This window comes from Taeniopygia guttata, chromosome W, assembly GCF_048771995.1.
Source record: "Taeniopygia guttata chromosome W, bTaeGut7.mat, whole genome shotgun sequence".
Taxonomy (NCBI): domain Eukaryota; kingdom Metazoa; phylum Chordata; class Aves; order Passeriformes; family Estrildidae; genus Taeniopygia; species Taeniopygia guttata.
The window spans coordinates 9,469,854-9,485,530 of NC_133064.1; the positions used below are offsets into that span (position 1 = coordinate 9,469,854).

The 15,677-nt window shown below is 45.3% G+C and overlaps 1 protein-coding gene and 1 long non-coding RNA gene across 2 annotated transcripts in view; one reads left to right on the forward strand and one right to left on the reverse strand.

Moving 5' to 3' along the window:
* Positions 1–15,677, reverse strand: part of LOC116806979 (ubiquitin-conjugating enzyme E2 R2) — a 165,184-nt gene that overhangs the window by 107,412 nt on the left and 42,095 nt on the right. The window lies entirely within an intron of this gene.
* LOC140682129 (uncharacterized) lies at positions 3,155–6,983 on the forward strand. The gene is made up of 2 exons (XR_012053386.1): positions 3,155–5,928; positions 6,353–6,983. It is a non-coding gene; the product is annotated as an uncharacterized lncRNA (long non-coding RNA).

Sequence of the window (15,677 nt, forward strand, 5' to 3'; positions counted from 1 at the left end):
AACATTTGAAGTGCTCAGGTCAGAGGTTATTCCATTTCAGCGTCAGTATCAAAAAACAGCATGCAACTCATCTGGGTATCAAACAAAATCAGAGTACCTGACAAATTATCCTGTGTCTCATTTTAAGACTGATGATATTGACACTAGTATACAGCATTGTGAGGAATCCTTAACCTTCCTAACAGGATACTCAGGAGTTATACAAATAGATGTCACAGAATCACAGAATGGGTAAGGTCAGAATAGACCACAGTGGGTCATCTGGTCCAACCTCCCTGCCCAAGCAGTCATCCCATAGCACATGGCACAGGATTGTGTCCAGACAGTTCTTGAATATCTCCAGTGAGGCAGACTCCACAACCTCTTTGAGCAGCCTGTTCCAGTGCTTGGTCACCCAGCAAGTAAAGAGGTTCTTCTTCATATTCAGGTGGAACTTCCTGTGCATCAGTTTCTGCCTGTTGCCTCTTGCCCCATTGCTTGGCACCACAGAGCAGAGACTGGTTTATCCTCTGACCCCTCCTTGAAGATACTGACAGACATTGATGAGGTCCCCTCTCAGTCATCTCTCCTCAAGGCTGAACAGGCCCAACTCCCTTAGCCTTTCCTCATAAGAGAGATGCTCCAGTCCCCTCATCATCTCTGTAGCCTCCACTGGATCAGCTCCAGGAGCTCCATGTCTCTCTTGTATTGAGGAGCCCAGGACTGGACACAGCACTCCAGATGTGCCTCACCAGGGCTGAGTAGAGGGGCAAGATTGTTAAGGAAATTTCCCAGTCTGACCATTCATGAGACACTTTGGCAGTCACTCCCAATGCCAGAGCCTTTAACTGCTGGGACCAAAGCCCCTTCACAGCGGGTGGCTCCAGTGAGCTGACAGGTATCCCACCTGACTCCCTACACACCCCACTCATACACAGTCAGACCGGGTTTCCTTACCGGCTCCACCCCAGGTTTCCCATAGCAGAGTCTCAGATGTCTTGTTCCATAAAGCAATTTATTCACCGTGCAGTAACACAGAAACAGCCCAAGCTGGTGCCTTTGAGGATGGACCCCCAGCCAAGGCTTTTGTACCCTCAAAGTCTAAGTTCGTGATAGTCTGGGGTCATCGGCTCCTGCTCTGTCCCTGAGTGTCAAGTCACTTGGCTGGGCCACAGGTCCTGGTGTGTCCTTTGTTATGCAAAGGGTTGACAGTTCACAGCCTCTTGCCTGGGGCTCCCACCACCCAGAGCTCAATCTGCAACTGGCACTGCAGTTGACACTGCAGCCGAACACAGGAGTACCTCCCTTGACCTGCGGGCAATGCTCTTTCAATGCACCCCAGAATCCCATTGGCCTTCTTGGCCACAGGGACACACTGCTGGCTCATGGACAGCCTGTCGTCCGCCAGGATGCCCAGATCCTTCTCTGCAGGACTGCTTTTCAGCAGGTTGGCCCCCAGCCTGTGCTGATGCACGGGGTTATTCTTCTCCAGGTGCAGGACTTTGTTGTACTTGCCTTTGTTGAACTTCATACAGTTAAGTCTGAAGTTATTCAGGTGTCCTGCATCTACCATAAAAACCAGAGCACATGATGTCTGCCTTTGACCGCATTACCTGTTTTCAACTTCATGTGCTACAAAATAAGTTACATCATATTGATTTTGCTAATCCATTCCAAATATTGTACACTTTAAACAAACCTGCAATGTAAGTTAATTAGACAACATTGACAAGCTAGTCTGTGAGTCCAAGAGCAAAAGGAGAACAACATCTAAACTATTCATGGCTTCTGCTCCAGTATCCCAGGAAACCAGCTGCAGCTACTTGATTCAAGTTGTATACTATGACAGAAATGCTTGCAATCCCACCGTAATAACCAGCATTTCTACAACTACTAAGCAGCATCTACAAAGGAGAGCAGCAGGTCTCCTATAGGATCTTGATCATGAACTGCACATGCAAAAGCACAGTATGTCTGGGGAGTCAGGACACTCCCATCTCAGAAATGTTTTATATAAGTCAGACTACATATTTGCAGAGACAGCAGTATAAAACCTAGCTCACTTGCACAGAGTAGCACAATGAAGTAAGTGAGCACATGATGCCAGGGTATCCCAAGCTGGATGGTCACTTGGTTTCTTTCCTCAGAACTGGCCCTGTTGACCCCTTGGTCATGTAACTCAAGAAACCCTCCTTAACTTCATTAAACACATTTAGAATTTCCCTAAAATGTAAGCACATTGTTTGGAAGGTTTTCTACATGGTAGTATTTAGTTTGTAATTTTAATGTCCAAACTGAACTATTAGGTCATTACAATCATAAAATAGTCTACATAGACTCTTTTAGGATAAAATCCAAATTTATTTCAGGTACCACATGTGCCATTTTAGTCTGCCAGTTCATACCCTTGAAGCCTATATCTGTTTGTACAGAGAAGATACCAAACCAACTACCCACACTCCAGAAGTCAGCATTTAGACTCCTGAATTTGTCTCAAAGGATGCTTTCAGAAAGCCATAATTAGTCCAACATTATTTTTCAATGTGTTACAAAGTTCAAGTTGTTATCCTAAATATGGGTTCTACCCCATATGCAAGAAGCTAATCCACACAGTTACTTATTTCATGTCTGTGCAGAGATGGGTGCTAGGTGGTGAATCCACAAAGTCACCCTCAGTATGCCAGCAACTTACTTTTATACACTACAAACAATGAAAGATTAACATTTCCCCTATACCCACAATCTAAAGCTATAGTCATTGGCTGTATTGTCCTTGATCTCCATTTAAAGATACAGTACACAAGTGTTTAACCAAGCATGTTATATGATAACATGTGAAGGGGTTTATGTAAAGGGCAATTACAGGCTATGGGCAGGTATTTTACTATGCTAATGACTAAACGTTAGCAAAAAGTTTAAGTAAAATTCCTCTTTGACTTCATCAGCAGTTAGCACCATTATGGCAATTAGTCCTATTCTCCTAAACCAATTCCCCAAGTCTGGTAACAAAAATGTAAGCCACTCCCATACTTCAGCAATACCTAAGTGTGGGAATCCAGGGCTTCCCTCTGGCTGCCCTGGCAGGTCTGGGACCCTGGCAGGGGGTCAGGAACCCCCCTGGACAGAGCCCCGAGAGACACTGTCTGTGATCTCTGTCCATGGAGAGGAGTTTTCAATCTTACAGGATGAATTACAAGCTTTGAGTGTTTGATAAGAGTAATAATTAAGTGTGACACGGGTGCAAAAGTAAAATTTTAGATTTCTAGATTAGGGGTTCAGAGGGGACAAGATGGAGGAATTGGGTGTGTCTTGTCCTTTTCCTCCTTCTTCATGCCCTCCATGTTTCACTGTAGTGTTGGCATTTTTCTATTGGTTTAGGCTGGGAACACGCTGTTCAACGTAGATGATAGATATTGGCACATTATTGTAAATATAGTACACGTAGTTTCTGGTATATAATGTTTGTACCATCCCACTGAGGGGCAGAGCCCCGCACACTGCCCTGCAGGACAGACCTGCGGCAGGGCAGAAGAACATGTTATAGATAAGCAAGAATAAACAACCTTGAAAACAGCACAGAAGAATTATGGCTTCTTCTTTGGCAATGGGGCAGAAAGACAGAGATTTTCTACAATCTCGGAATCACCAATACCCACAGATTCCGACACCTAAGGATGTGCTATCCCTTTGTACTTCACGTAATACTTTTACTTTCCTTACAGCGTTTGCCATTATTATTTCCAGGCTTAAGCAAATTAGTATTTATATAGAATACCACTATAACTATAGGTAATGTTATGTGTGTAATGAACAAAGTTCCCAATCCCCCTGGGGTCGCTGGGTGGACAGGGCCTTCCTGGTTCCCATGGCAACACTGGGGCAGTGGCTACTTCTAGTTAAGTACTGATATTGAAATGTTAATTAACTAATTGCTCTGTTTGTTTTCTCTAAACCACATGGGGATTACTTCCTTTTCTGAATATTCAGGGGGTTTCATCTCTGTTCTTTTTTCAGGTATTAAAGCTCCAGTTATTTGGTTTTGATTCACTGCATGTTTTGCCACTGTCTGCTTTTCTATTTCCCTAAATCACTTTGCTCTGTCCTTTTTGATGTGCATTATAGCCACTTCTTTATGTTCCAGTACTGCCTACAGAAGCTTCAAAATTTCCTGCCTGTATTTTTTACCACTTCCCTAAGAATTCAATAGTCTTTATTTTTTTTCCATATAGCCCCATAAGCATGTACTACCCCAAAGGCATATTTTGAAACAGTAAATATATTGATCCTCTGCTTTACCATTCTCGAGGGCTGTAGTGAGTGCAATAATCTTGGCCTTTTGGGCCAAGGTATTCAGAGGCAAAGGTTTCACTTCTATTTCCTCCCCTAATGTTACTATTGCATATCCTGCCCTTCTTACTCTATTTTGCACAAAGCTACTGCCATCAATGTAGAGTTCTTTATCCAGATTATGTAAAGATTCATCCCTTAAATCTGGTCAACTTGCATATACCTGCTCTATGGTATGCAGATGAGCGTGCTGTAGCCATGTGTGTGACATCAACTTTAAATAAAACTGAGCTTTCCATGATGTCTCAGGTGGAATGTTGAATTGCATGGAATTCTCAAAAAAGATTACTTGTGCATTTAATCTATATAATGTATCTCATCTTGTGGTGAGTTCAGGTTTTTCAGTGAATTTCTTCCCATTGTTATCAGGGAGATGCTGGAAGAGGGAGACAGTGGCTTTTTTGGGTGAATAGTCAGCAATTAAGACCCAAGGGGAAGTGGCCAATGGCTCTGGCATTCCAATGGAGTCATTTTGGGGCTGGGGAGTTTTAGCTGGGGCATGGGCTCTCCCAACTGTTTTGCGTGTTGTTTTTTTTTTTTTTTTTGGAATTATGGAGAAATGCCGTGAGAGGTGGTGGGGCGGACCTGAGACTTGGTTGGGAGGTGGGTCCTTCTTCCCTTCTGTTCAGGAATCCAGAGACGTTGTGTGGGGTGCCGCCTGGAGTCAGGGCAGTCTCTGCCGGATCTTTTTCTGCACACTAACTCAGCAACACAATCAAGCCCTGCCTACTTTCCCCAAATTGTGTCTGCTGCTGTTGGCAATGCCAAGACTGGTCACTGCTCATGTGAGTGCTCAGTGGAATCACCCCCTTCCTTTTTTTCATCTGGGCTACCATTACCCCCTGGAGAAATTCTGATGTTGCATCAGAGCGCCCCCTGCTGCTGGCTGTGAGTGAGCTACTGCATCCTTTGCCTTGCCAGAGCTGCCAGCATGCCCTGCCAGCTGTGGTCATAACCACACAGAGAAGGAAAAATAGTGCTTAGCGGGTGGGAAACTTTTGTTATTGTTTTGTTGTTTGTTCTGTTCTGATATATATATTAGTAAAGAACTATTATTCCTTTTCTTACATTTTTGCTAGGAAGCCCTGATTTTTCAAAGGTATAAAAATTTGTAGGGAGGGGTCTTCTTTCGATTCCAGGAAGGTTCTTGTCTCCCTTGGCAGACATTTGTCTTTTAAACCAAGATACATCTCATCAAAGGAAGGGGGCATTCTGGCATACATAGAGACTCATTATTTACTGTCCCCAATTGTACATTCCATAGGTTGTAGGAGCCTGTATTAAATTGCAAATGCAAGATGTGGCTGGGGTTTTGTATTCTATTGCCATGTGTTAAAGGTGGGGCAGTTATCTTCTGTTAATTGGGCCACGGGAAGAGAATTTTTTTTTTAGAAGGAAGAGGTTCACCAGTCAGGGGTCAGGTTTAGATACTGACACTTGGGGTGACCAATTGAAGGTGGACACGCCTCTGAGAACACAGAGGGGTTAAAAGCGGAATTCCCAGGAGGACTCGTCCTTCTTTGGTTCCGGTCATCGCATGATACGGACCTCCCCTGCCCAGCCCGGGCTGGGTGGGGGAGGGGAGCCATGCGGCCTGCACAGGTAGGCCAGGAGGTAAAGGATCAGAACCGGCTGGGTCAGCTCCTGCAGATGGAAGGGTGGAGAAATCTGGGATGTCTCCGTTCCCCCCCCCAGAGTCTCTGTCTCTCCCAAGAGAGAAAAAGAGACTGCGGTGGTTTTATCGGCAGTTCGCCGCAGGGAAGGAGAAGAGCGGGGGGGCCGCAAGGTGCCCAGCCGGGCTGTGGGAGCTGGAGCCTGGGCAGCGAGCCATCCTTGGGAGTTGGGACTTTTAACCCTTCCTGAGAAATGAAGGCTTTATGAAATATTACTCCTCCTGAATTTGAAGAAAAGAGAGACAGCTTGAAACCTCAGATGTTCAGAGAAGAAGGTTGGGGGGAGATGATGGAGTGGCTTTTTGGCTGGACTCTTCTTGTTTACCATAGACTGAACCACTCTTTCTTTCAAGAGGGACTGCATTTTAGGGGGATGCATTGGTGAACCAAGAGACCTTCTGCAGCAACTACCAGTTTTGGAGTGGACAGAGAGAGAGCTGAGGAGGGTGTGAGGATGCCCTCCATCTTCAGGAAGAAGAGAAGGCGATCTCTGTCTTTTGGACCCTCGGCCCCAGGGGAAAATGGGGGGGACTCTAGTCCCAAATTGTGATACTGGACTGTTGTTCCTGGTGGTCCTTGGCAAAGCATCCTTAAAGGGGCCCTATAAGCAGTCTCTGTCCATGCCCGGTGGTGAGAGCACTGTGACATGGAGAGGAGAGTGTCACACTGGCCCGGTGTGTCTGGGCGATGCCATGTGACATTGGAAACACAAAAGGTGGCAGTTGTGTTTCCTGGGGGTCTATGGTTGCAAGGGGGACTCCTCTCTTCCCCGATGGACTCAGTATTGATTATATTGAAGGGTGAAAACTTGATTAAGGATCCAAATGGGTCTCGCTGGGGTTTGGTGGAGTTGGGTGGAGGGAGGAGAAATGTTTTGGAAGGTTTTCATTTCGAATTTTGTGTGTTTTTTTTTTTTCTTTCCTTTCTTTTCCTTTTATAGTAGTAGTAGTAGTAGTGTAATAAAGTTTTTTCTTTTGTTATTAAGTTTGGCCTGCTTTGCTCTGTTCTTGATCACATTTCACAGCATTTGATTGGTAAGTTGTATTTTCATGGGGCGCTGGCATTGTGCCAGCGTCAAACCATGACACTGTTAAAACCAAGTGGGGCAGTTTTCTTTATCTCTTCCACCACCCATCCTCCCTCCAGGGAGATATCTTGTATAAATAGGCCATTGAGTGTCACTGCATGACTGATGAAATGACATCATACCATTGTGAGATGCTCCACCCAGGAGAGGAACCAAGTATTCCTACCTGGATATAATCTGAGAATTGGAACATCACAAGCAGCCTTTTCCACTGGATTCCCAGAGGAAGACCAGGCCCATCTACACCACCACTGAATCTCCAGAGGAAAACTACACCCCTCTACAGGATCACTGCTTCAACAGAACTACATCTGTCACTCCAGGAGGACTGCAGCCACCATTTAATCGGACTGCTACCAACACCCTGACCAACAGGGTGTCAGGTCATATTCTGACTCTGTCAATGTTGTTTTGTATTACTGCATTTTTATTTTTATTTTCTTCCCTAATAAAAGAACTGTTATTCCTTCTCTCATATCTTTGCCTGAGAGCCCCTTAATTTCAAAATTATAATAATTGGTAGTGTGGGGGTTTACATTTTCCATTTCAGGGGAGGCTCCTGCCTTCCTCAGCAGACATCTGTCTTTTCAAACCAAGACACCAGTCCAGATCCAATTCAATCCTGACAGCTTGATCCACCTGACCATTGTTGCCATCTTCTTCAGTAGCCTGACTCCTGGATATGTGGGCATCTACATGTGGGACTTTTACAGTCAGCTTCTCTACCCAGGCAGTGGTCTTGCCACAATTCAGCAGACCAGATGAGTTTCCTTCTGTTCTGCCAATTTGTCTTTTTCCATCAGTCCAGCCACCCCCACAGAGCATTTGCTACTATCCATGAGTCAATGTAGAGGTAGAATGCTGGCCTCTTTTCACATTCAGCGATACCTAAGGTCAGCTGGATGTCTTTCAGCTCTGAAACCGGACTTGATCCACCTTGTCCCTCAAGAGCTTGTGTGATGCACCACGTGGCCTCCATACAGCAGCTTTCCATTTTTAATGCATCCCTATGATAGAGCAGAAACCATCAGCAAAAAGAGCATGTTGCTTTTCATTTTCAAATAGCTGATTATATGGCGGGGCCACCTCAATATGTGTCACCTTATCCTCCTCCTCTTCTGATGATAGTCTGAAATTTTCAGAGTTGGGCTAGTTCCAGATGACTTCCAAGATCCCTGAACAACTGGAGTTCTCTATTGGAGCTTGCTGTGTGATCAGAACAATCAACTCACTGCACACAGTATCAGTGGAATGTTGTGTGGAAGGGACTTTCCCTTTGAACATCCAGCCCAGCACTGGCAGTCGGGGTACCAGGAGGAGCGGTGTTTCAAAACCAACCATTTCTGAAGCAGCTTGAATATCTTCATAGCATGCCAGTATCTCATTTTCAGTTGGGGTGTAAAAGGCCTCGGATCATTTGTATCCCCAAATACAGAACCCCAGGGGCTGTCCTTGAGTCTCCTCAGATGCTGTCATGGTTTGACACTGGCACAATGCCAGCGCCCCCATGAAAGTGCAGCCCCTCAATTGAATGCTGTGAAATGCGATCAGGAAACAGAGCAGAGCAGGCCCAACCTTAATAACAAGGGAAAAAACTTTATTAAGCTACTACTACTATACTACTATTCAAGGAAAAAAAAAGAAGAAAAAACACACACAAAATTCAAAATTAAAACCTTTCAAAACATTCCTCCTCCCACCACCCAACTACAACAAACCACAGCGAGACACAACCTGGACCCCAATCAGGTTCCCACCCTCCAAACAATCAATACTCAGTCCATCGAGGGAGAGCAGAGTCTCTCCTGTGCCACAGACCCCCCAAGAAACACAGCTGCCACATCCTGTGTTTCCATGTCACACATGGCACCGCCCGGAGAAAATGTGCCAGTGTAACACTCTCCTCTCCATGCACAGTGCTCTCACCACCAATGCATGGATGGACAGACTGCTCTTAGGATTTTTTCTTTCAAGGATGCTCTGCCAAGAAGGGAAAAAACAGCAGTTCAGTTTTTCTTTTTTGGGACCACAGTCCCCCCCATTTCCCCCTGGGGCCGAGGGTCCAAGAACAGAGATCTTCTTTTCTTCTTCTCTGAAGACAGGGGGCACCACCACAAACCTCCCTAACTTTTCTCTGTTTGCTCCACATCTGTCTTTTCCCAGATGCTGAAGCAGGTCTCTTGGCTCACCGGCATCCTCCTAAAATACAGTCTCTCTTGGAGGAGAAAAATCAGTTCAGTCTATGGCCAACAAGAAAAAGTCCAGCCAAAAGCCACTCCATCATCTCCTCCCACCTAGAATTTCTCCTTCTGACATCCCAGGTTCCAGGCTGTCTCTCTTCCTCTCTTTCAAGCCGAGGAGGAGTAAAATTTCACAAAGCTTTAATTTCTCAAGGAAGGGTTAAATGTCCCGACTCACTGGCTGCCTCCCTGCCCCTGGATTGCTGGCTCCCACAGACTGCTCTTGAGAGAGAGAGAGAGAGAGAGAGAGAGAGAGAGAGAGAGAGAGACACTGCTGGGGGGGGGGGGGGGGAGGTTAGGGGGAATGGAGACATCCCAGATTTCTCCACCCTTCCATCTGCAGGGGGCCAGCCTGATTGCAGTCCCACTCCACCCTTGGGCCTTACCTCAGCCAGGCCGTGGGCCTTCCCCTCCCCCACCCAGCCACGGGCCACGCAGGGGAGAGTCTGCACTGCACGCTGACCAGAACCAAAGAGAGCGAGTTCTCTTGGGAATTCTGCTTTTAACCCCTCTGTGTTCTCAGAGGCGTGTCCACCCCCAATTGGTCACTCCAAGTGTCAGTAACCAAACCTGACCCCTTACTGCATTGACCTCTTCCTGCCGAGAAGATTCTTTTTCCCATGTCAAACCATGACAGATACTTTTGCCAGAGAATTCAGAAAGAACCATTCTCCCTGGCTGCAGTATAGAGCACATTTTTCATATTATGTCCTGTCCTGACTGGCCCAAGGGCTTTGGCATGAACTATCTCCTGTTTACTTTATTCAAAACCTTGTTCTTGTTCAGGACCCCACTTGAAATCATTCTTTTTTCAGGTGATGTGATAGAGAAGGTTCGCAATTAATATGACTGTAATCTGGCATATGCATCCTCCAAAATCCCACAATGCCTAGGAAAGCCTGAGTTTCCTTCTTGCTGGTTGGGGCGGGCATAGCTGCTATTTTATTGACCATGTCCATTGGAATCTGAGAACAGCTATCTTGCCACTTTACTCCTAAAATCTAGATCTCCTGAGCAGGTCCCTTGACCTGGTTTTATGGCAAAACCAGCCTTCAGGAAGATCTCTATTATCTTCTCCCCTTTCTCAAAAACTTCCTCTGCTGTGTTGCCCTATATTATGATGTCATCAGTGTATTGCAAGTGTTCTGGAGTGTCACCCTTTTCCAGTGCAGCCTGGATCAGTCCACAGCAAATCATGGGGCTGTGTTCCCATCCCTAGGGCAGGCAGTTCAAGGTATACTGGATGTCCTTCCAGGTGAAGGCAAACTTTGGCCTGCACTCTGCTGCTAAAGGAATGCAGAAAAACACATTGTCAATATTGATGGCAGCACCACTTTGCTGCCTTGGACTCCAGTTCGTACTGAAGTTCCAGCATGGCTGGCACAGAAGCACTCAGTGGTGGTGTGACTTCATTCAGGCCATGATAATACACTGTCAGCCTCCACTCTCCCTTGAACTTACACACTGGACAATATGGGGCTATTAAATGGTGAGTGGGTCTTGCTGACCACTCCCTGGCTATCCAGTTCACGAATCATCTCATGGATGGGGGTCACAATCCCAGCTGGTGTAGTATTGTCAACAGTGCACAGTTGTGGTAGTGATCAATACCTGTTGATAAGAGGCCCTCAGCAGTCCCACAGCAGAAGGGTCCTCTGAGAAACCAGGAAAGGTATTCAGCCGCCTAATATTCTGTGTCTCCACAGCAACTATCCCAAAAGCCCAACAATGCCCTTTTGGGCTCTTGAAATACCCTGTCCTGAGGTAATCTATGCCAAGGATACACAGGGCCTCTGGGCCAGTCACAATGAGGTGTTTTTGCCATCTGTTCCTAGCCAGACTCAGTTCAGCTTCCAGTACAGTCAGCTGTTGGAATCCCCCTGCCACTCCAGAAATAGAGATGGGTTTTGCCCCACTATATCTTGATGGCATCAGGGTACATTGTGCACTGGTATAAACTAAAGCCTTATACTTCTGTTGGTCTGATGTGCCAGGCCATCAGATCCACACAGTCCAATAGATCTAACTGTCTCTTTTCTACACCTGGCTGGCCCCTCTAGTTCTGGTCATGGCACTCATTGCTCAGTTGGTGTAAATATGATGAACTGCAGGTCCCTTCAAGAGGATTTTAAGTAACATCAACACCTTCCATTCTGTGTGAGGACTTGCCCACTGGAAACTGGAGCAGCATTTATCCTTGAAGAATTTCCCATGGTGGTTGTCCTTCCTCTCAACTCAGATACCTATGGCTCCTAGGGCAGAGGTGGGTTTTCCATCCAACTTTTTCATGTCCTCTCCATGGTCATGCAGGTAAAAGCACAGGTTACCTACTGTTGCTATAGGATATGAGAAAGTATAATGCGAGCTATTTGCTACTTTGCAAGGTAAAAGAGGAAGTTTATTTTCTGACTCTAACTTTTATACTTTTCCAAAGGTGACAGTGGATTGGAGAGTGAATGGGCCACCTCTCCAAAGACATTGGACAAACTACTAGTATATTAAGTTTCTTTACTCCTATGAAGGAATGTGAAACAATATGTTATTTACAGAAACTGTGTGGGAAAGTTTTCTAATAGAATGTAAACTCAGAAGGCTTTAGAAAAACTTAAGAATCAGGGCGACAACCTACTGCATGGTGTGTTCCCTCTCTTGAGCAGGGGTGTGCTTGCCCTTAATAGCAGAGACTTTGGCCTTTACTAGCAGGGCACAGGACATTTCCTCTTTAAATTGCTGGAGGTCCTTGGACAGTCTTCCTGTGGCTGAGATCCAGGCCCACAGGGAGGAAGAGAGACTTTCCTCATATTACCAGCTGAGCAACCAAATTATCCACTCTTTGTTCTCCTTCTTTCCATGACATCACCGCCAATGAGTTGGTGTACAACGATAGTGTGCTCCACAGGAACTTCTGCCACATGGGTTGTGTGCCCTAGGCTTCATCTGGATCTATAGGGGATTGCTTGTTACTTGAATCCTTATAGAGTACCTCCAGCGCAGCTAATTCTCTCAGGTACTGAATACCTTGTTCCATGGTGTTCCACTTATTGCACTGATAGATCATCCATGAAAAGACACCTTTCCCTCATGCTTGACAGGAGTCATCTCTGTCACATTGCAGCTGATCTGAAACTGCCCTCTAAACTCAACAAACCTAGAAGAAAACATGTCCCCAGATATGGCGGTGATAGGTTGGATTCAAACCCAAGCAAAGACCTCAGGCAACCCTATTCAAGATTAGATGCAGACACACCACTGGCCAGAGATCTGGACTGAGAGAGATTCCATCCAATCAGCTGTTTTAAACTGGGAGTTTCAAACCCCCCCTATAAAGACAGTCTGAACAATAAAACACACTGTTTGTCTCATGATTTTCTGTGTGTTGTGTCAGGTGTGTATCTCCAACCCATGACCCCACAAAATAATCTCCAGAGGCTGAGTTTCTGTCTTTCTCCCAATCCCCTGGTCAATGCCCACAGCCCAGGACAGGGATCCCAGCTGCATGGCTTCACTACCATCTAGTTCCATATCTTGGGTCATGATATCCCAGCATTGGAACAGTCAGGTCACCATGGGCTCACCCTACTGGCAGGTGAAATCTTTTCACACATCTCACAGCTCACCTAGGGATAGGGATCAAATTACTATCTCTGCCCATGCCTTTTACTCTTGTTGTGAAGACCCTACTTCCTCTTCATCCTTCACTAAGTAACTTGATTTGGTCCTGGATTTTCTCTTCTTTATAGGGGTGACTACTACCACATGGGCTGTTCCTCTGGTTCAGCTGCAGTTTGAGTGGCCACAGTGCCAGTTGCTCTGCTTTTCTCCTCCTCCCCCTGAGGGTGCTGTCTAGTAATGAGCAGTGTCTGATAAATAGTAGGCAGAGCCCAGAAAATGCCATAATTTTGTGCCTTTCTGGAACTGCCCACAGCATTTTTCTTTTGCATATTTTATCACTCTAACAGGACCCTGTGGCTGTTCTGAGGTGAACACCCAAACCATTGGAGAAGTCCTCCAAATACTGGCCCATTTTCTGCCACGTTCCATGCCACTCATTACTATCCCACCCACGTGGCAAATCTCTGACTATCCTCCCTAGAACTCTCTTTCTTGTCTCTTTCATGGTGTGGACTGCACTGAGGAGACCTGGCAAACTTAGCAACAATAACATGCTTTCCTTAACATCCAGTGGGAATTCAAAATTCTCAAAAGCTAATGTAACAGGCCTGAAGGAGGAAAAGGGGGTGAAAAGCTGGGGAAAATCATGCTGCCCGGTTTCCACGCCCCCTCCCCCCCCCCTCCCCCCGCACTGGGTACTATTATTAATGGACTCCCAAAGCTAGCAACCAAGGTAAGGGTAGGAGAGCAACACTGAATACACATCCCAAATGACCCTCATTGACTTTGATGTTATCATGTATAAAGGGATATCTTACAGTACAGCAACAAAGCAATCCTGATCCCTCTCCCTGCTGTGAAAAACAAGACTGTAAGGAGCACATATGGGAATATATACAGGGTTAGGTACCACATGCACATGAACAGACCAAGCAACACTGTAATCAGTGGCTGCATACCTAATACAACAAATGCTTAGATCAAATTTGTTTCCATCATGCTCTGGGCAGATCTGTTATCTCAACCCTTTGTGCTCCACATTAGGTGCTAGTTTTGTCATGGTTTAGGAATGGGCCATGTTGATGCAGCTAGCGGCCCCTCCCCTCCCCCCCCCCCCCCCAAAATCACAAAAGGAAAAGATCATAGGTTGAAATAAGAACAATTTACTTAAAACAGCAATGAGGTATGAAAAGGAACAGTAACACCATCAATATTAATAATGAAAGGTTTAAGACAAGGAAGCTATTTACATGTAAAACAAAACAATACTGGATCATTTCACCCCACGATTTCTCCCACCATTTACCTCCAACCCGGCAATGATGAGAGGTGGTGTCAAATAACATTAGTCTTGGCCACGGCCTCCCCCCCCTCCCCACTGATCTGGGCCAAATCCAGGACAGCGACCTACATGCTTGTTTAGTGATAAAGAAAGCCAAACCAACAATTTTTGACCAGACTGATCATTTGGCTTACAATGTAGATTTTAAAATGACAGCTTCAGCAGCACATGTACATCTATAGAGCATATAATTAACATCCTATGTTTAACTCTTTGAGAGTGGAAAAAGGACTCAACAGAAGCCAGCTGTTATATAGTCTAGTTACAGAAAAAAAAGAAAGTCACCCATCATCACCCTTCAGAGTATACTGGGCTTTCAAGAAAGCTCTAATTTACTTATATTTGCATACTGGAAGCTGTACAGTAGCCATCATTTTTGCATCTCATTAGTAGCCAGATAACCCTTATTGCATTTCTGGTCTGGGTTACCTTTGCAGGTTTGAGAAGCAAATCACAGCTTCATTGTACTGGACACTAGACAAGCAGTAACACACATCTTGCCCTTAAAATATGCCAACAGCATTTCCTGCCTCCTGCAAAATGAGACAAGTTTCAAAATATGCTCTTTTACTCTTGTTGAAACAGAGATTTTTGGAGTTCACTAGAGTTAACAAAATGAATTAAGCATTTATATTCTAGCTTGTAGAGTTATGTGTTGAATTTTAACCTTTTACTTAAGAAACCTCTGCCAAGGTACAAAAGGGCATAAGAAAATGCAAATTTCTGAAGCTTCTTGCACAAAGAACAATACCAGAAAGGAAGAAGATACAAAGAACCCAGATAAAGAGGCTCCTCTGTCCCTAAGCCTACCGAGACTGACAGACGGTACTCAGATAAGCACCAAAAGACCAAAAGTGCACACACAAAGGAGAAAAGTTCAAAAGTTCAACCATAAGGAAGACCACGATCTTCAGCCTCAAGAGACCACCAGAGACCCCCGCAGGACCACCACGGCAAGCCACGCGTGCCCAGAAGTGTGTGGACCTATTTAGCATGACAGGCGAGGACAGGCGGGGCCAGGGGTTTAATATGCATAGAAAATTTGTGTAATGTATTGCATATAGAACACCTTTGTGAATAAAGGTTTGGGTCAGACTAAGGCTCAGTACACAAGTCTTGCAAAGCTATCTCATTTGTGTCGGGGGCTGACAATACGTAACCACTTCATAACTACCCCAAGTTGTGGAGTCTATTTATTCCACATATCACTTCATTGTTATGCAAAAACTAGTCTCATTTGAGTAGATTGTTTGCTGCTCAAGTGTTTTCAGTTGGCCTCTTCCCAATAGAACATCATTCAAAGTATCCATGTGTGATCACAGAAAAAGGAAGAATCAAATGATCAAATTAACACAAGAACACTAGTTAGAGTCAGTTTCAGGTGCTTTAAAAATAAC